Consider the following 22,761-nt stretch of genomic DNA (forward strand, 5'->3'; position numbering starts at 1 on the left):
TATATGCCATTTACTTTGCCATTAGAACTTATTTTATGTCTTTCTTAAACAGTATTTGGTCTTAATTAAATTGTCTTCTCCAAGCAACATTAGGAAATCCTGATATAATACACATTCTTACTTCATTAAAAATGTCATATCTTTAGATATGATCATAAGAAAATGACTTGTGATATTCCAGGATCACCTCCCTACTCCACTGAAATATTAAAATATGTTTCAATTAACTAAACAGTAGATTTTATTTGATAGCTTTCACATTCCATATATATTTGTAATTATTCGATAAACACTTTAGACATTAAAAATATTTTGAGTGACTTAATGATATAAAACAAAACTTATAATTAGTTGTAGGTAGCACTTTATTTTATGGAACGTGCAAATTCCAATTTAGGGATTTTATGCTGAGACATATAATATAGGACAGTGGCGGCTGTCTGCAAAGTATGGCACTGTGTATATCTTTATTGATTAAATGAGATCACCATATGAAAATACCTATTACAGCACTTGTCACAGTGACCATTCAATAAAAGTTCAGTATTGTTTAGAATTATGAATAGCAAAATGAGATCAAGGCAATCAGTTGTTAACACAGTTAGAATATGATGAGGCAGTGGACTAGTTGATGTATTTTTAGGAAAACAGGATTCTTCTACAGTACATCCAGAAACATAAAATGCTGTACAGTCATTCTTGGCATTTCAGTAGTTTTTGCCTAGTGTCCCATTATTATGAAGTTTAGAGTGTTCCCTTTCTTGCCAAAAAGTGTTTAACATTTTCTTTCAAAGTTTGTTTCTCTCTAACGTAAAGGTAGCTTCTGATGTCTTTCTGGAATCTAACCCAATGTGTTATTCACTATACAGAATTTATTTGTCTGGAAAGCATTTTTCTTCAAAGTGAGTTCTAATACTCAAGAACCAACAAAAGAAATGAAAGAGCACATAGTTGAGGAAACTAATGAAAATTGTATATGTATATATATGCTATATATTATATGTAAGTACCTATATATTTGTGTAAACATATAAGTATTTAGTATATATAGATATTTGCTATCTATATTGGGGCTTCCCAGGTGGCGCTAGCAGAAAAGAACCCTCTTGCCAATGCAGGAGATGTAAGAGACATGGGTTTGACCCCTGGGTCTTGAAGATCCCTTGGAGGAGGGCATGACGACCCACTCCAGTATCCTTGCCTGGAGAATCCCATGAATGGAGGAGCCTGGCAGGCTATACGGTCCATAGGATTGCAAAGAGTATCTATAGATCCTGAGCATCTATATATACTAAATAGATAAACTGAGTGACTAATACACATAGACACACACACACAGCTTCTGATAGCAGCTTTTAGAAACACTGAGTTAGTAATGTAATTTATATGAATTCAGCCCTTAAAACATGAACTTATATGACCCTCTTACAATGGGATAAGAAGATGCTCATTTATTTCTGTTCTAATGTGCCACACATCCCTTGCCAAAGTTATACTTCCAAGTTAGGAACACCATTTCCCCCACTGTCTCTGTTCCTACTGTCATCTTCTTTACCACTTAATGGATTAGAGTTTCAGAAAGGGGTGGGAGATGGAACACAGATGTCCATGATGCTGCTTTATTGAGGTCCATGCCTGAGACTTGGATCCGTGCCTGAGGTCTATGCATTAGGTTTGGATTGAAGGAGATGTAGGAGAGGGATGGAATACATTCCCATTCTATACAAATAGTATTATTAAATTTTGAACTCTATAGTATAGAGCTTCCCTCATAGCTCATTTGGTAAAGAATCTGCCTATAATACAGGACACCCTGGTTCAATTCCTGGATCAGGAAGATCCCCTGGAGAAGGAAATGGCAACCCACTCCAGTATTCTTGCCTGGAGAATCCCATGGACAGAGGAACCTGGCAGGCTACAGTCCATGGGGTCACAAGAGTCGGACACAACTTAGCGACTAAAGAGAGAGAGAGATAGTATATATTGTCTAGAAGTAGAAGCCACCTACTTGCCTACATATTATATATCAGCATATCAAACTTATAACTATTATTTTCCACATTTTATGAATCTTCTCCAGGAAAATTATGAAACAAAGAAAGAATACTTGCTTAACTCTTGCAAGGAAGTCAATAGTAAAAAGGGACAAGGAGCCAACAGCCCATAATACTTATAACTCAGTGTTATGACTAGAAAAATATTTATATTGGTAATGTGTACACAATAAGAAAACATTTCCATTATAAATGCTTTAGTTTGCATACTTCAACTGCCTCTCCCAGTAAAATAAGATGGGATTGAATATTTTTTATTTTTTGTAGTTTTGTAATCTGGAGCCTATTTGGTGCCTTGGAAGTCCCAGAAATGCATAACTTGCATTTCTATTTTGTGCATTTAGTAAAATCTATGATAACAGCCATAAAGAGGGAGTTAGTATTTAAATGGCGATGAAGAGTGATAATAAACATTTCACAGCTAATCAGTATCACTCTACAGAGATATATATTGTTCTAAACGTTATCTTTCACCTTTTATTTATAGTAATTGAAGACTGCCACTGGGAAGCTGCATCATGAGCTACTTGGGCTTCTAAAGTGTCCATTGGATATTTAATCACATAAGGTAAATGCCAGATTTATTTTATTTGTATTTTCAGGATGTAATGAAATACTATTTTTTGTATTAAGATTTATCTTCTTTATACCAAGAAGAAAGTAAATTTTCTTTTATTTGGTCACACATTTAATTAAGTAGTTCCTCTGGCTTGTTAGCTCTAAGGTGACTGGGAAAGTTACTGACATATTGACAACCTCTTCTAGGCTTATGCATTTTCCTCTGTAAAACTATCATATGTATTACGTGTTTCAGACAATCTGTTCTCTGTTTTTGTTTGCGTAAAGTCATCTTGTCTCTTTAAATACTATGTTAACATGTTCACATGTTATACATAAAATTTAATGGCTAAAAATATTTTCTTTGTTAGTATTTATGACTTAGGTAGTTGTGTTGGAGGTAGATTATTATTAATTTAAAGTGGTAGTTGAGTTACATCTGGGCTTTTTTATTTTTTTCATTAATTCTGGAGGGTATACCTAAATTCACATTTGCTCATCCTATAGTTTACAAAATTACAGCCACAAAAGTAGAAACTACTTCAGTGGTTTGAGTATTTATAATGTGGATTACTTTCTTTTCCTTCAAAGATATTATTAGTTTTTCTACTTTGTCTTTCTCTACTAGTGGTCCTTCATCAAGCATCACAACAAGAATTTTATTTTTATTATTTGTTTTATTTTTATTTTCAGTTGTAAGACAGTAAATTAAAACATTTGCAATCACTGCTTTCTTTTCCCCACCTGAGATTACAGAGAAAGGAATTAGAATTCCACGGGTGCCCAGGATGACAAGGCTTGGCTAGTAACTACTAAGAAAACCTCATTTAATACAACTAAAGGGAAATATATGGGGCTATTCACTTGTGTTCTCATGAAGACCAAGAAATGAAGAAAAGAACATTTTCTTCTGAAAAATGAGTTTCTAAGATAAAGAATTTGCCTGCTTCTAGCACTGTTTCACATGTCTGTCAGACAAACAATAATAGTGAAGACTGAATGACTTGTACGTAAATGGTTTATCCAACTACAAATGGTGAAAACAGACATAAACATGAACACATAAGTCTAGGATGGTATTTTGGTTTCTAAATGAAATGCATTTTCTATACATTCAAATAGACATTAAATGAGAAATAGAAATACATTTCAAGGCATACAGGAAGGAACTTAAATATACATAAAATAGACTAAATTGTTCACATTTAAAAAATCAAGACATCTTGATAAAACTTAAATCATAAACTGCACGCTGAAGCACGTGGCTCATGTTTTACAAGGGGCTCCATTATGTTAACTTGGAAGAGCTAAGAGGCAAAGAATGAGCAGTCATGTGAAGAGAATTAGGGGAAATTGCTCATCTGAACAGCACAAAACTGTCCATCATTCACAGGGCCCTTCCAATCAAAGAGAACATTTAATGGCATTCATAATATGGTAAATTTGACATGATTTGGAGACACTGTGAAATATGATTTCTTCTTTGAATATTTTTATAGTATAGCCTTTCATAGTTCCTTTTGGCAAGTTCAAGTAATCCTGGTCAGTTAATATCTTGTTTTCTGGTTGAATTTATGTGAAAGTCTACCATCTATCCCTTCTTGTGAACCCAAAGAACACTGGCTGTCTTCAGATATACTTTGATAGTAAATAGAAGGTGGTTTTATTTTTTCAGCAAAAGAAGGAGAAATACATACAATTCATTTGTTATTAATATTTCATTTAATGTTGGTGTGGTTTTTAAAAATATCCAAACCATATGGAAATTTGCACTGAGAACTTTCATTTTAACAGAAGTTTAAACCAGGTATCATAAGCAGAAAGAAATGAAAGAGCCCATATATTCTAGAAACTTCTAACAAATAAGCTCACTTTCACTTCCAGTTTCAGCCTCTTACTCCCAAACACTGACTGCTTTTCCTTTGTCCACAATCTTCATCTAAAGTGACAGATGGAAGTTTTAACTTTGCCCCCCTCACTCCCACAGGTAATGAACTATTCACCTATTTGTTATTGCTGATGTTTATTTCCTGAAAACTTTTTAGGTGATTTTTTAAAAACTATTTTCCTCATTCTAAATATCAGAATATGTATGTGTATGTATATCAATATTGGTTAAGAGTGAGATAAATTATGACTATAGCAGAGATATTTTATGTTGTACAAAGAAGCATATATTCAAGTTTAGAAAGTAAATGTATCCAGTGTGATAGCCAGCGTGCAGTTAGAATGTGAATGAAATTAATAGGTACATTGAACAGAGTCTGTAAAATAGGTTAGCTCAGAATAGGAGCAGAAGACTCCCAACTGAGAACTGAATACACAAGTTAAAGAAGGACAGTGATAAACTCAAAGATAACTGCCCTGAGCAAATGTGATAATGAGGGAAACTGAAGATTTGAAATAATTATATATGCCTTTTTTAAAGAAGATATGGGAGTATTGTTTGATTTACAATGCTGTGTTAGTTTCAGGTGTAGAGTAAAGTGAATTAGTTATACACAGACATGTATCTGGGGGCTTCCCAGGTGGCGCTAGTGATAAAGAACCTGGTTGCCAATGCAGGAGACTTAAGATATGCGGGTTGGAGAGATCGCCTGGAGGAGGGCATGGCAATCCACTGCAGTATTCTTGCCTGGAGAATTCCAGGGACAGAGGAGCCTAGCGGGCTACAGTCCATAGAATCGCAGAGTTGGACACAACTGAAGTGGCTTAGCACACACACGTACATACATATATTTGGGCTTTCCGGGTGGCTCAGTGGTGAAGAATCAGCCTGCCTGTGTGGGAGGCACGACAGAAGCCGCGGGTTTGATCCCTGGGTCATGAAGATCCTTTGCAGGAGGAAATGGCAACCTACACTAGTATTCCTTTCTGGAAATTCCCGAGGACACAGGAGCCTGGCAGTTCAGCAGTTCATGGGGTCACAGAGTCAGACATGAGTTAGTAACTAAACAGCAAAAGCAACGGCATACACATATCCTCTTTACATTCTCCAGTTCTCAAAGGCTGTTGTTTTTGTTTTCATCGTATTAGTTTTTCTTTGTTGTACCAGTCTTTTAATTAGGTTCCAGAGACTGATCCAAGAAAGTATTGCTACAACTTCTGTCAAAGAGTGGAGGGTTTTGCCTATGTCCTCTTCTAGGAGTTTTATGGTACTGTTCTTACATTTAAGTCTTCAAACCATTTCAATTACATTTTTGTACATGATTTGAGGGAATGTTCTAATTTCATTATTTTACATGTGACTATCCAGCTTTCTAGTTATCACTTATTGAAGAGACTGTTTTTCCTTTACTGCCTATTCTTGCCTTCCTCATCGTAGATTAATTGACCATAGGTATGTGGGTTTATTTCTGGACTCTCTATTCTCTTACATTGATCTATTAATATATATCCATTCCCCACCCCCCAATACCACACTATTTTGAGTATGGCTTTGCAGTATTGTCTGACATCTTGGAGAGTTATACCTCCAGCTTTTTTCTTTTATCTCATGATTCCTTTTCAATTCTGATCTTTAGTGGTTTCTTATAAATTTTGGACTTTTTTTTCTATTTCTTTTAAAATATCCTGAATATTTTGATACGGATTGCATTAAATCTGTAGATTTCTTTGAGTAATATGGCTATATTAAAAATATTGATTATTACAATACAAGAACATAGTATATCTTTTCATTCTTTTGAATCATCTTCAGTTTCCCTCATCAGTGTTTTATAATTTTCAGCATATAGGCCTTTGCCCTACTTCATTAATTTTAATGCTGGATCTTTTTTGATATGTGATTTTAAGCAGGATTTTTTTTTTTTTTTTTACTTTCTCATTCTGATATTTCATTATTAGTATACAGGAACACAACGGATTTCTGTGTATTAATCTTGTGTCCTGCAACCTTGCTTTATTTATTAGTTCTACCAGTTTTTGAGTGGAGACTTACATATCATTTGCAAATATTAATAATTTTACCTATTCCCTTCTAATTTGGATACATTTTGTTTCTTTTTCTTGTCTGATTACTGTGTCTAGGACTTCCAATACTATGTAAAAGAGAGGTAGAGAGAGAGGCACCCTTGTCTTGTTTTTGAATTTATCGGGAAGCTTTCAACTTTTCCCCATTGAGTGTTATGTTGGCTATAGGTTTGTCATAAAGGGTCTTTATTATGTTGAGATATGTTCCCTCTACAGCCACTTTGATGGGAGTTTTTTTGTCATGAATGAGTGTTGAATTTGTCAAATGTTTATTCTGTATCTGTTGAGATGATCATGTGGTTTTTATCTTTCCTTTTGTTGATGTTGTGTATCACATTTATTGATTTTCTTTAACTTTTTATTTTGTATTGGTATATAGCCAGTTAACAGTGTTGTGACAATTTCCGGTGAGCCATGAAGCTATACATACACATGAATCCATTCTCCCGAAGCCCCCCTCCCATCCAGGCCACCACGCAACATTGAGCAGAGTTTCATATGTTATACAGTATGTCCTTGTCAGCTATCCATTTTAAACATAGCAGTATGTATGTGTCCATTTCAGACTCCCCAACTGTCCGCCTTTCCCATCCACCTCCAACAACCGTGAGTTCGTTCTCTAAGTCTGTGAGTGTCTTTCTGTTTTGTGACTGAGTTCATTTGTCTGATCTCTTTTTATATTCCACATATAGAGGATGTCATATGGTATCTCTCCTTCTCTGTCTGACTTACTTCACTCAGGATGACAATCTCTAGGTCTCTGTGTTGAGCCTTTCGTGTAACCCTGGAATAAATCCAACTTGATCATGTTGTATGATCCATTTTATGTATTGCTGGATTAGGTCTGCTAATGTTGTCTTAATTTAAGATGATTTTATAGAGAAATTTTGTTTAGAAAAAAATGTAGAATTTCTTCAGGGATTTTTGGTTTAGGCTTGTCTCCCAGTGGTAGTAGTGCAACTTGGAGGATGTAGTCTTGATCTGGGAATCCTTTAATGACGAATTTTTCCAATGAGGCAGAGGGTGGAAGTGTTGGCTTTATTACCTTGAAGAAAGTGAAATAAGTAGGCTGTCTTCAGAGCTGAAGTTGAGAGAGAAATTCAGGAGTATGTGGGTTGAAATATTTAAGCCCTCATTTCCTTTCTGAGAATGTTGAGGTTTAATCTTCCTGGAATGATTCTATTTTAATAGAATAGGATATCAACTTTAAGTCAACTGTTTACTCAGTTTTAGTTCATCTGTATTAGAAGGCCAAGAAAGTGAACCTCAAGATTCTTTTTAGCTCCCCAAATCTATGAATTTCACCTATCTGACATGTTTCCAATAGTGAAGCAGAATATTCCAGAGGTTGCAATCTCAAACCCAGTGCAGCATTCCTGGTTTCCACTTACTGCATCTGTCACTTTGGAAATTTATGGGAGGTTTCTGAGGCCTTAATAGTCTATGAAAGTAGATGATGAAACTACTGCTTATGGTGTGATATTGTTATTGAGGTTCATGTATTAATGATGGTAAAAGAATGACTTAACATCAACCATTGCTAACTATATGCTTTGCCATTTCACTGTTCTTGAGTTAGAGCCCAACAATTAGTTACCTAGGAGTACATTTTACAGCATGGATTAAAGTTGAATATTTTATGGGTACCTTGTTTATTATTATTTTCAATAATTTAGGATTATGATTAGGATAAGGTGTTGACCTTTCAATAAGAAAGTTCATGTATTGGGTAAGAGCAGAGTTTTTCCTGAGGAAAGTCTAGATGTTGGCTACAAATATTCCATTTTGTACTTCTCTGCATAGGTACAATGGTAGCCTGTCCACATAAGTATTCTTCTTTAGGCATCTAAGAAGATGCCAAAATTATGCATGTTTTAAAACCTAAGGATATGTTTTAATTAGTAACACCAAGTGAGTACAATCTGTTACTTATCATACAATATATACACCACAATTTTTCCCAGCCAGTATTAATCAGCAAAGTAGTAGAAAGAAATAATATTGAGGGAGGATTGCCTGAATGATATGAATATTTTTCATTAGTAAATATAGCTTTAATTTTATCAGTGGATTAAATAAGATGGTTAAAATCTTTGTATTTACTCTATAGAGGTTCACTAAATTGAATCAATACAATCAACTTATGCTGAATTGTGTTAATAGATGTCAGAAACCTATGCTTACATTTATTGTAGTAATGTTATTCATGGTATGGTTCTTCTTCATTCTGTGTAGAGTGTCTCAAATAAGGAGCAATGTGACACACTTCCTCCAGTTTCAGCACTCCAAACTGGGAGTAGGGTTTCTCCTGGTAACTTGTTTATTTTTAGCTTATCATTCCAGTAGATCATGTGATCGATTTATTTGAAGGTCTTTGTAGGATGCTAGGAAGCTTATAATTAATTCTGTTTCATGTGTCAGTGAGTAAATAGGGTTGAATGGCATATATGGTATGTAGTACAACTGCCTTTGATCAGTCTAAGCATGAATACCATGTGTTTTATTTGGTTCTAGGGTAGGTTTGGTCAGGATGCCATCTTGTCTTCTTTCAGTGTTTATATTATGGTGGTGGTGTGAATGTTAACCAAGATAATCGCTTAATATATTAATGCATATTCTTGGTAAATGTTAGCTCTGCTAATATTGATATAAGAAGTTCCCAAGAAGCAGCTCTTTTTCTGCTACCTTTCTTGGCTTACCAACACAAACACACACATTCATGAATGTATACATTCAGTTAACATTTATTGAGTGCCTATCATGTTCACTTACAATTCCTATGTCTGTGAGTAAGCAATATAGATAAAATACTTGTCCTCACAGAGCTAATGTTCTCAATGGGTGTTGTAGGGTGTGGAGTTCATTAACAATAAAAATAGGCAAAAGAAAATATTCAGTAATAATGCATGCTAAGTTGGAAATAAAACAGGTTGAGAGCCTGAGGAGCTGCTTTGAATTGCGTTGTCAGAAAAGACCTAATTGTAGAGGTGATATTTTAAGCTGGGTACTGAATGAAAAGGAATTACCTATGCAGTATCTGTTGGAAGAGCTTTCAAGGAGAAGGAAGATGTAAGTAAGTCCCAAGAAGAAGAGACAGTAATCTAAATTGAGATTCTAAGGTACTGTGGAATAGTCACTGATGAACACGTAGGTGTGTAGGCATGAGTCTGCCTTATCTTTATTTCACTCTAAAGGCTGAGGTCTTCCTAGATGGAGAAGCTCAGTCATCTTATTAAGGCACTGTTCTCCCTCGTGGCTCAGATGGTAAAGAATCCACCTGCAATGTGGGAGACCTGGGCTCAATCCCTGGGTTGGGAAGATCTCCTGGGGAAGGGAATGGCTATCCACTCCAGTATTCTGGCCTTGATAATTCCATGGGCAGAGGTGCTGACAGGCTACAGTCCATGGGGTGGCAAAGAGTCAGACACAAGTGAGCGACTTTCACTTCACTTCTCCTTTCTATCTATCTCTCCACATTGTAAACTGACCAAGGACATAATCCCTAGGCAGGTCCCTCTGATCTGTATTTTCCTTGAAGGCATCTGATCTGATCAGTGTCCACTACACAATTTGGTCTTGAATTTGAAGTAGAGTAGCAGAAATCTGTCAGACTTCTAACCCAAATCCTGGTTCCAACACAGCTTATCGCTGTTCTCCATCTTAGCATTTAGGTCCTAAACACTGGTAATAAGAAAGTGGAGCTTTGCCCAATTGCCAGTATGCCTTGTAGACAGTTCCTTTAGAAATGACATAGAATGTAGCCCTGTGGTCTGAGAAAGAAGTCCAGTAGTCCTGGATTCCTCTAGATGTTAGCTAGTTGTTTTCAAGCAGGAACTAACTTTATCCCTAACATTATTGAATCCATCCATGTTAAAAAAAGATATTTTTATCTTACACCCAAAACAACTTAGTTCGCCATCTCAAATCCTCTTAGGAATAAGCAGAATGCAGCATACTCTCTCAATGTAAGTATTTAATTTCTTACTTCTGTTTTCCAAATATTTCATATTACCTAGTTATGGTAGCATTTTTTGCTTCTTATGAATATCAGGGTCCCATTTATTTCAATAAGATGCTTCCATACCTCAGATATTTTAATGTTTAGCTGTTCAGGTATAATCTCAAATGGATTCTTTCAGGAATGCTGGTTCACTTTTGCACTTATCTCAACCCCTTACTGGTCTTCAGGCATCCTGTGGGTGCAATGGTTGATTCCTTCATGACTCAGTAGTTACCTTCAGTGAACAGCAGACAAGGGAAGAGAAAGGAACTAAATTTAAGAATGACCTTTTAAATACTTTACATTTTCTTTCTGTACCAATGTTTTGTCAATGATCAGTGTTTTATTGCAAAAAAGTGAAAGTATTGGGTTTGGCCAAAAAGTTCGTGTGGATTTTTCATTGTACAGAAAAACCTGGATGGACTTTTTGGCCAACTCAATAATAATAGCTGTGTTGGAGATATGAAGGCAAGAAGCTTATTTCAGCAATTGATTTGCATTCTCTTCACGGCCATTCCCAATCTTTTGCTGAGTTGAGGTGCATTGAATCAGTTTTGCATGTACGGCATGCCTTTCCCACAGGGCATGGCAAATAGCTAATCAAAGCACAACTGCACCTCAGCACACTTAGACCATCATCAGTTTATCAGCTGAAATGCTTAGTCACTCAGTAGTGTCCGACTCTTTACGACCCCACGGACTCTAACCCACTAGGCTCCTCTGTCCATAGGGATTCTCCATGCAAGAATACTGGAATGTGTTGCCATTCCCTTCTCCACACCAGAACAGAGGCTTGAAATGAATTTAAGTACTTGTATTTTCTGACTGACAGATATCATGTCTGCCCTATGTTTATCTCCTTATCTTCCCAGCTACAGAAGATAACAGTGAAAATAGTAAGTGTCCTGGGAACCCTTATACACTTACCCTCAATATGTGAAGTTCTGTTAGTATTTTTATACTCCCAACTCCATGAAAACTCTCTACCGAGGAAAAATCCATTTTCATTCAGAATGTTGGAAATCAAAATCGTTGTCCACCGAGTAAACCAATGTTTAAATGAAAATGTATGTCAGTGGAAATAAGAGAACATCATTCTTGTATCAGTATTTGTGCAACAGCTTCTATAACACTGTGCCAGACATTATTTTAAGTACTTTGTGTTTACTTTATTAATCCCCATAACAGTCTTATGAAAAGAATATTATCACTAGCCTCATTCTGCAGATGGAAAAACTGAGGACTCAAGAGATTAACTTGCTCACAAGCTCACAGCTGATAAATAAAATACAATATGTTACCTAACAAGATGCACTTATCAATAGAGGCCTACAACAAAAAACTATTTCTTGAGAGATTATAGTTCACAGTAATAATAATGTAGTCATTGCAGAATGAAAAATGGTTCTCTTGGTGGTCTCTCCTCAAATTTTCCCATCACTTGATAGGATACATGAGGACAAATGACTTTAAAGATTGATAAGAAAAAGTTTACAATAAAAAGTTAAGTCTACATGAAGAAAACTTTAGAGAAAGTACTTTTAAAAAATACATTAATTCCTTTTGCCTGGAGACTAAATAATTTTGTCACCCAAATCTAAATTTCCCCCTAAGAAGAAATAAGCTTAATCTCAGCAAGTCTCTAGTAAACCTGTTTACACTGAGCCTCCCTTTGGATCCTCATTACATTTTGCCCTACTATTGTGTGACATTTAGCATCCTTGGAATCTTTTTATGACTGAGTGCATGCTCTACATGTAATTTACAATAGCATGAAAAAAAAGTGTAAGACCTAATTAATTCACCAATCAGCCGTCAGAACCTGTGATCTTTTTTCCTAGTTTACTGTCAAGTTCCCTGTGGGAGAATCAGTATTCAGAAAGTGCCATTTCCATTATGCCGTGTGGTGTTAGAGAAAGGCACTCAGTTATGCTGCTTGTTCATGGAAAATGTGCCATCCTCATGAGTGCCTTGATGACTTTGTTAAAAATACCTTCTGCCACCCCGTGCTCTTGTTCTCATGAATATGGTGGCTCTGCGGTACATCAGGTTTTCACAGTGCTATAAATTAAGAGAAGGGAGATCAGCCTACCTCAACTTCAAACCTGTGCATTTTCCCTTGAGTTTTTCTATTTTCTTAAGAAACTTTCTCCTATTTGATATATTTTTTTAAAGTAATTTAAAATCCATCTACGCAGATTTGATCATTTTTGAGGGCTTTTTCATCTCAAATATTCCAAAATGGGGACATCTTATACATAATAGAAATACCTGTTTCATGAACTCATAAAATTATAACCCAGTAAATACATTTTACAAGTACTTTCAGAAAAAAAGAAACATAGGAAAGAAATAAAAAATGCTTGTAGATTGTAAATTAGTTTCTTTATGATTAATACTTGCTTTCCTGATTGTATGATTGAGGTTTTTTTGCTGAGTAACAAACTACCCCCAAACTCACTTGGTTATTAACTTGATGATCATTTGATTATTTCTCACAGGACTTTTGGTCAGTGGGTAGTTTTGCTGATCCTGGGCTCAACTTATTTCAAATGAACTTCTCATACAGAGGAGGGCGGCGGAGGGTAGACCAGGGCTGACTAGTCTAGGATGGCTTCCCTCACTGACTTTCACAATTTTCTGGCTGAGATGCTAGATTGACTGGGCCACTTGTCTCTCATCACACAATTGATTAGCTTGGATAAATTCACACAGTGGATGGCAGGGTTTTAAGAGAAAGCAGCATTCAAGGCTTCTCAAGGCCAGCGCTTAAAACTGGCCCAATATGGTTTTACTCTTGGCCAAAGCAAGTCATTAGGTCAGACCAGATACAAGGGGTGGACAAATGGATTCCACCTCTTGATGACAGTAGCTGTAAAATAACAATGCAGAGTGTGGATACGGGGAGGAGTGAAAAATTGAAACATTTTTGCAATCTGCCATAGCTCAGCTATCTAGCAGAGCTTAATGGTTATCTAGACCTGACCTAGGTTTTTTGTTTGTTTGCTTGTACTGTTTCTAATCAGACTGGTTCCCCAATCAAAGATATTTCTTATCAATCTGATAGCTCAATCTAGCATCAGAAGAGTAATACAAAACATTCTATATCCACCCAGAATCTTTTATTTCTAATGTTGCCCCTTTATTTTTATTAAATATCTAGAAATATGAAAAATGTTAATAATATATATGAGGTGTAAAGAAAACTATAAAACGTACAATGCTATGTTCACCATTTTGTGTAAGAAAAATGTTAGCGGTAGTCTAAAATAAGGCCTCTATTTTCCCAAATCCAATGTCTTTCCTTGCTTCCTCAGAGATCACCTCTGCTCTGAATTTTTTTTTTTTATCATTCTTTTGCTTTTTATTATGGTTTTAGGATAAATTTTTATCAGTGTATATTTGTTGTGGGACACATACATTTTTGATTATACAGAAATGTAATCATACTGCCTCATTGCCACAGTATGCCACTGTTTTGAATTTTGAATTTTATAATAGCTCAAATATTTAATCTATTTATACTAACACAAATGTTAATTTTGTTTTATATTTTCAACATTATTTTGAGCTTTTTCTACTTTCATGCTTTTTGTCTGTTTCGTAATTGTTTTAAATCGATTTGTTATTCTCATTTATCTTTCCCTTTATTAGTTAGTACAATAGTTGCATTCTCTTTTCTAGTCTTTAATGAGTTAGAAATGTTAGTGTGAAGTTTGATCTTTATGTCTCAACAAAATAACAGCTTGGAATAACATAACTACAATCAATCTCCTTTCATTTTGTATGTAATTTTCATGGATTTTAGTTATATTGCAATTTTTAGTTGAAATGACAGTTTTATTTTTATTTCACATAGATAAGAATGTTGCTCACTTTGTTTGCATCTGTTCCTTCTTGCATCTGAGATCTCCTTCTGAGATCACTTTATTCTGTTTGAAGAACTACATTCAGAGTGTCATTTAGTAATTATCTATTGATAACAAATGCCCAGGTTTTGTTTATAAATGTATGCATATTTTTCTCATCATTGAAAGATATCTTAGTCTAAGTTGATAGTTATTTTGCTTTAGAACATTTAATCTATTACTATCTTGGTTTCTGGTGTAGACTGTTATTATTTAGAAGTCAGTTGTCAAGCTAATTGCTTTTGTGAAGATGATCAATCTTTCCTTTCCACTACTTTTAGTATTTTTTCCCTCTGCGTTTAGTGCCTTGCAGTTTTATCATGACATGTCCAGGTTTTGACTTTTTTTTGTTTGTCTTAGATTACTTAATCTTTGTATTTGCGTCTTTTATTAATTCTAAAAAATTGCCAGTTATTATTTATCTGTATACTCCCTCTCATCATTTTCTCTCTCCTTTCATTAAGGAAATACAGAAAGGTAAAAATTAGCTTTATGCTTTATTCACATTTGGGGTTCTAATATATCCTTAATTTTTGGTCTCTGAATTTCATTTTTAATCTTATTTATATTGTGACATAATATCAGACAGGAATTTTCTGTGCTATTATCTAAGTTTTTCAATTGTTAATGTATTACCAAATTTGCACTGTAATCTCTCTCTCTCTCTTTCTGAAACATTCAAGGATAATTTGAAGTAAAATACCACTGAATCATAAAATGCTTCTATATAATTTTCCTATTATGAAAACAAAACATCTTTTTCATAAGCATAGTATAATCATAAAAATCAGGAAATTAATATTGATATGATACTACGAATTAATCTACAGATATTATAGTTATCTATTGCTGTGATTACTCCCAAAATAGTGGCTTAAAGCAACAAATACATGTAAACTCCCCAATCAAATGACAGACACTGACAAACTAAATTTTTAAAACAGAAAGAATAAAAAACAATATCCAACTATATGTTTTCTCCAGGAGATCCACTTTAGATCTAAGGACATGCATGAATTGAAAGTGAAATATTCCAGATCATAACCAAAGGGGGCAAGGATGGCTATGCTAATACCAGACAAAATAGATTTTAAATAAAAGTTTTTGAAAGAGACATAAAGAAGACTATCTATAATGAAAAAAAGTCAATTCACCAAGAAGATACAGTAATTTTAGAGATATGTGCACCAAATATCAGAGCCCAGTATAGGAAGCAAACATGGACAGAACTGAAGGGAGAAATAGAAAGCACTAGAAGAGACGGGGGAGCCTGGAGGGCTGCAGTCCATGGGGTTGCTAGGAGTCAGACACGACTGAGCGACTTCACTTTCACTTTTCTGCATTGGAGAAGGAAATAGCAACCCACTCCAGTGTTGTTGCCTGGAGAATCCCAGGGACGGGGGAGCCTGGTGGGCTGCCGTCTATGGGATCGCACAGAGTCGGACACGACTGAAGAGACTTGGCAGCAGCAACAACAAAGAAAAGCCCAAGATTATATAGATTCACTGGTGAATTCTTCCAAGCGTTTAAGGAAGAGTTAACACCAATTCTTCTCAAATTCTTCCAAGAAATTAAAGTGGAGAAAATACTTTCAAATTAATTTTATAAATCCAGCATTACCCTAATCTCAAAGTCAGACAAAGACATTACCAAAAAAAAAAAAAAACAAGCAAGAAAGAAAACTATAGATCCATATGTCTAATGGATGTTGAAACAAAAGTCCGCAAGAAAATATCATCAAACTCAATTCAAAAACATAACATCAGGATTATATACCACGACCAGGTGGAATTTACTCCTGTAATGCAAGGATGCATTTATTTTCTTCAACATAAGAAAATAAATCATGCTACGTTAACAAAAGGAAGGGAAAAAAAAACTGATCATCTCAATTGATACAGATAAATCCTTTGACAAAATTACATACTCTTCCATGATAAAAATTTTAACAAACCATACATAAAAGGAAACTACCTCAACATAATAAAGGCCATATATGAAAAACCAATAGCTAACATCATACTTAGTGGTGAAAGACTGAAAGCTTTTCTCTGAAATCAGGAAGAAGACAAGGATGGCCAGTTTTTACCGCTTCTTTTCAATATAGTACTGAAAGTCTTAACTAGAACAATGAGGCAAGAGAAATAAATAGAAAGCATCCAAACTGGAAAGAAAGGAGTACAATTATCTGTTCACAAATAAGTAAAAAACAATCCTTATTTTTATGCATGCACACACACATGCAATATACACAACTAGTAGAACTAATCAATGAATTTTAAGTGAAGCTGTAGAATACAAGCAACACACAAATCAGTTGCATGTGTATACACAGACAATGAAAATCAGAAAAGGAAATTGGGAAACAACTTCATTTATAATATTAAAAAAAATGCTTAGGAATGAATCTAAACAAGGAGTTAAGGAACTTTTACACAGAAAACTATAAAATGTTGCTGAAAGAAATTAAAGAATGCAAAAATTAAACAGAAAGTCATTCTGTGTTCATTGACTAGAAGACTTCATACTATTTATACCAGTACTAGACACTGAAATCTACATTTTCTATGCAATATTTTTTTTTGTAGAAATAGAAAGATCTATCCTAAAATGCATGTAGTGTCTCAAGGGACTCTAGATAGTCAAAATGATCTTGAAAAAGGAGAACAAAGGTGGAAGACATTCTTCCTGACTTTGAACTTTATTACAGAGCCACAGCAGTCAAAACCCTGATAGTGGCTTATAAACAGAAAAATGGACCAATAATTTAGAATAGAAGGTCCAAAAACAAACCTTCAAATATATGGTTAAATGCTTTTGGACAAGAGTGCCAAGACCATTCAATGGAGAAAAGACAGTCTTTTCAACTAATTGTCTTGAGAAAACTGGATATCCATGTGCAAAAGAATGTACTGGGGCTCTTATTCTACACCATATGCAAATGTTAATCTGAATGAACCAAAGACCTAAATGTAAGAGCTAAAACTATGTAACTCTTAGATAAATATATAGAACAGAAGCTTCACAACATTGGATTTGGCAATAATTTATTGGACAGGATATCAAAGCATAGCCAACAAAAATAGACCAATTGACCACATAAAAATTGCAATCTATTGTGTAACAAAGGACCCTATTAACAGAATTGGCTCAAAGAGATATTTGCACACCCATGTTCATAGTAGCATTCCTAAATGCCTGGTTGATGGATGAAGGGGTACATAAATGTAGTATGTAATACAGTGGATTATTCAGTCTTAAAAAGGAAGGAAATTCTGACATGCTCAACATAAATGAACCTTAAAGACTTCATGCTAAGTGAAGTAAGCCAGTCACAAAAGGGCAAATACTATGAATCCACTGAAGTGAGATCCCTAGAATAGTGAGAGTCATAGATAGAGAAAATAGAATGAAGAATGTCAGGACTTTGTGGTAGGGGAAATGAGGAGTTATTATTTAATGGATATAGAGTTTCAGTTGCACAAGTAAAAAGGAAAAGAGTTCCGTGGATGGTGGTCGTGGCAGCACAAGAATGTACTGTAAACTCTACATTTAAAATTGCTTACATGATAAACTTTATGTTGTATTTATATAACCATAATTGAACATGAACAAAACACGAGCCCACAGTACTTACTGTCTCACCGAGTCTGTGCGTCAGGAATCAGAAGTGACTGAGCTGGGCGGTTTTGGATGAGTGCGTATGTAATTGTTGTCAAGTGCAGTCATTTCAAGGGGCTTGAGGATTCATTTGCATGAAGACTCACTCACAAAACTGTTGGCTGGAGGCCTTGGTTCCTCACTATGTGGACCTATCCATAGTGTTGCTTGGTGTCTTCATAATATAGTAGCTAATACCACTCCTCGTAGTGAGTGACCTAAGAGAGAGTGCGAGGAGGAAGCCATGGTGCCTTTTTTAAATCTTAGAAGTGATGTCCTTTTATTTCTGCCAGATTTTGTTTATTAGAAGTGAGTCAGTAAGTATAGCCAAGGAGAAAATAATTAAACTAGGAGGAGCATCAAAGATTTGTGAATATATCTTAAAAGTACCACAGAAGAGTATTCAAGTTTTGCTCATTGTCCCAACTATGTCCTTTTAGAGCAGTAGAAAGTATGTGATCACTGGTCTGTTTTGTGTTCTTTAATCTGTCTTTGTCTTTAACAGTATTGGCATTTCAGAATGCACCCAGTTCTGTACATTGTCTCTCAGTTTGAATGTCTGATGTTTCCTTGTGATTGGATTCAGCTCTGGCATTTTAGTAGGAGTATTTCAAAGGTAATATTTTCATTGCACCATACAAGGAGGCCCACGCTGTCAACTTTTCTTTACTGGTGACATTAAATTTAATCATCTGGTTAAGTTGGTGACTGTTGGTTTCTCTATCATATAATTACCATCTTTTTTGTCTTTAATAAGACGCCCATGAAATCCTGTTTGTTTTCCTTTGTAATCAATTAGACACATGGAGCCTATGTGAAATAGTCATTAAATTTTAACCCACTTGCTTTAGAATAAATATTTTTGCAATTTCTTGCTGGATCATTAATGCATTTAAAAATGTTTAATTTTGTGTTTTAATATTTTATCTAACATTTTAGGTTGTCTTCAGAATAAGTGTCAGTCTGGGTATCTTTTTCACCAACTGCTAGAAACCAAAACAGTGTTTCCTATTTAATATCTATTTGTACAGCCAATATTAAATTATTTAATTGCTTCTCTAAGCTTTGACTGCTGTCACTGGGCATTGTGGTTACTACTTACTTGTTAAAATTGGGAGGCACTTCTCTCATTATTCACATTATACGCATGCATGCATGCTAAGTCGTGTCTGGCTCTCTGTGACTCCACGGACTGTAGCCCTCCAGGCTCGTCTATCCATGGGATTCTCTAGGACAGAATACTGGAGTGGCTTGCTACTGCCTACTCCAAGGATTCACATCATATGGTCCCCAGATTATCTTCAGCACCTGATGGTAAGGGTTCATAGCCTATTCCACCCTTTCTCCTAATAGCAACTTAGTTGGATCACCATTACATGATAGCATTTTCACATAGTGATACATGTCTAATATGGACTTCCCTGGTGGCTCAGATGGTAAAGCGTCTGCCTACAATGTGGGAGACCTGGGTTCGATCCCTGGGTCGGGAAGATCCCCTGGAGAAGGAAATGGCAACCCACTCCAGTACTCTTGCCTGGAAAGTCTCATGGACGGAAGAGCCTGGTAGATGCAGTCCATGGGGTCACAAGGAGTCAGACACGACTGAGCTACTTCACTTTCACTTTCACATGTCTAATGATAATAATAGCTAATGGTCATTGAATGCTTGCTATATTTCAACATACAAGATGTGTTTGCAAGTATTAACTCATTTACTCCTTTCGGCATCTTACAGATTAGATGCTATTATTATCCATGTTTTACTGACTCAGTTCTGTTCAGTCCCTCAGTCATGTCCAACTCTTTGTGGTCCAATGGACTGCTGCACTCCAGGCTTCCCTGTCCATCACCAACTCCTGGAGCTTGCTCAAACTCATGTCCATCAAGTCAGTGATGCCATCCCACCATCTCATCTTCTGTCATCTCCTTCTCCTCCTGCCTTCAATCTTTCCCAGCATCAGGGTCTTTTCCAAGGAGCCAGTTCTTTGCATCATGTGGCAAAGGACTGGAGCTTCAACTTCAGCATCAGTTCTTCCAATGAATATTCAGGATTGATTTCCTTTAGGATTGACTTGTTTGATCTCCTTGCAGCCCAAGGGACTCTCAAGAGTTTTCTCTAACACCACAGTTCAAAAGCATCACTTCTTTGGTGCTCAGCTAGAGAGAGTATAATATAGTTATTGAGTCAAACTCAGGCAGTCTGTCTCCAGAAGTTATACCCTTAATTGTTGTGCTGCCATAAAGAGGATTGCTTCCTGAAAACCTATGAGATATTTGTAAAACTATATAAATGTAGAATTTCCAAGGCACAGGAAGCTGAAGTTAGAAGATAAAATAAAAAGCATTCCTTTTTTTCCCCAGCTGTAGAAACTGAAGCTTAAAAAAAGTTAGCTTATTTACTACTTAAGGTAAAGTTGAGGCAAAATTTAGGCCTCCTGATGTCTAATAAATCCTGTTCACTTTCCATCATATCATGCTATAAATGTCTGGTAAAATGAAAATAAGTATACTACACGCCATTATTTCACCAGGGGCAATGATATAACTCTATGATATCAGTTTCAAAGTTGAATTCTAAAATAAATATGCTACATATGCCGCACATTAATTAAACATGAACTGCTTTTGCTTGCTTTCTTACAACATGAAAGGATTTTTGGAGGAATGATTTGGACGATCCATACATTTTTGCTCAGATAATCTGTTTAATTCAAATATTTTCTTTTATCCTAAGTAAATATATTTGACATAATTATCTGCTCATTTGTTTAAAAGTAATATTTGTAAATGCAAATTTTAGACATACTATGGAAAAAGTATTTTCTGGTTATCAAGTAGATATACAACTGTAAAGAAGAACTATTGTATACATACCCATTTAACCAAACATTTGAGTTATTTATACTATTTAGTATTGGTATAAGAAACTGATTAACTTATAAAGTGTATGTAGTTGGCAGTATTCATTGACTCTTGATTTCCATGAGTCCATTGCCATTATTTTTATTACAATATTGTCTTATGTTACAGTGATAATTTTAAAGTGGTACTCAAGACACCTACATATTTGACAGCTTCCTTATGATATTTAGCTAAGAATGATTTTCACAATGGGTAAGTCATGGGCTCTGATAAATCAGAAAGGGAACCAACCATTCAGAATACAAATCTGCCAAACCACTCAGTGGTATCCAACTCTGCAATTCCATGGACTATACAGTACATGGAATTCTCCAGGCCAGAATACTGGAGTAGGTAGCCTTCTCCAGGGGTTCTTCCCAACCCAGGGATCGAACTCAGGTCTCCCACATTGCAAGTGGATTCTTTACCAGCTGAGCCACCAGGGAAGCCAGTTTAATTAAAATTAAAAAAAAAAAAACACCAAGGGCTAGGTAATTGTGCATGGTTCAGTTAGCCTTAGACAATTGGACTGTATTTTTTTATGTCCTTTTTTAAAAATTTATTTTTAATTGAAGAAAAATTATTTTACAATATTGTTTTGGTTTCTGCTGCACAACAAATCAGGCATTATTATGCATGTAGATTGGGTTTTAATACAAATAAATAAAGGAGTTAAAGACTATAGACCAGAAGACACCGGATATGATATGGGGTTGGTAAATTGTTAGAGGTTGGAAAGGCTTGAGAACTGAATGGCTGTGTCTGTATGGAAATGGATAAATGCAGAGATATTATTTAGAAACTTATCAGAAGTCAGCTAAAGATGAATCTGCCTTTGAAGGTAATGGGAGACAGGCCCATTGTAAATTTTAGAATAGAAAAATGAAATGATGTAAAAAGACTGTTAGTTTTTTGGAAAATGAGGTTTTACTAAAATGTAGCATTTAACATGGTCTAACTGGCCTTACAAGTTCAATTTTGCATCAGGGAGGGTTGAGTGGGGTCTGATAAGTAGGCTTGAGCCTTCAGAGAGCTCTGGCAAGCAATGTAGTGGGTGGTAGATTTAGCAGCATCTCCTTTTCTTGATTCTATTGATGGTAAGCACAGTGGAGCAGAGTAGAATCAGTAGAGGCCCTTAGAGTAATCTAATTGGGACTCAGAAGCTGACAGTCTGGTAGCTAGTCTTGTCCTTCTGTCCACATGACCCTGGCAGAGGTAATCTCTAAGCCTATTAAACTCCCTGCCCTGTCCTATTCAAAAAGCACTATAACAGTATACCCTTTATAACTGTTTTTATGTAACAGTTTATATATAACGGTATACCAGTTATATCCACAGGTGTTCATCAGTACACTATGGTAAAGCTGTTAAAATAGTCCTCTTTTGTACTGACCCATGATTTTCAAATACAACCCATATTAGTAGAGCCTTTAAAATGGACTGATAAGCCAAGAAAGTACCCATTCTTTGCTTTCTCCATCAGATTAATATTAAAAGGAGAATATAGTAACAATGACTACCAGGACTAGGGGAAATGTATTGATAACTCCTGTCTTCTACTTGGGCTTCCACAGTGCCTTAGTGATAAAGAATCTGCCCTTGGCACAGGCGATGCAGGTTCAATCCCTGGATGGGGAAGATCCCCTGGAGGAGGGCATGGCAATGCACTCCAGTATTCCTGCCTGGACAATTCCATGGACAGAGGAGA

General features: G+C 35.5%; 1 long non-coding RNA gene across 1 annotated transcript in view; it reads left to right on the forward strand.

The window, feature by feature from the left end:
• The first annotated feature begins 2,544 nt into the window (after positions 1–2,544).
• Positions 2,545–22,761, forward strand: part of LOC122686193 — a 397,014-nt gene continuing 376,797 nt past the window's right edge. The window contains exon 1 of the long non-coding RNA XR_006338647.1: positions 2,545–2,622. This is a non-coding gene — a long non-coding RNA (uncharacterized LOC122686193). The remainder of the gene's footprint in view (positions 2,623–22,761) is intronic.

Source organism: Cervus elaphus, chromosome 29 (assembly GCF_910594005.1).
Source record: "Cervus elaphus chromosome 29, mCerEla1.1, whole genome shotgun sequence".
NCBI lineage: Eukaryota > Metazoa > Chordata > Mammalia > Artiodactyla > Cervidae > Cervus > Cervus elaphus.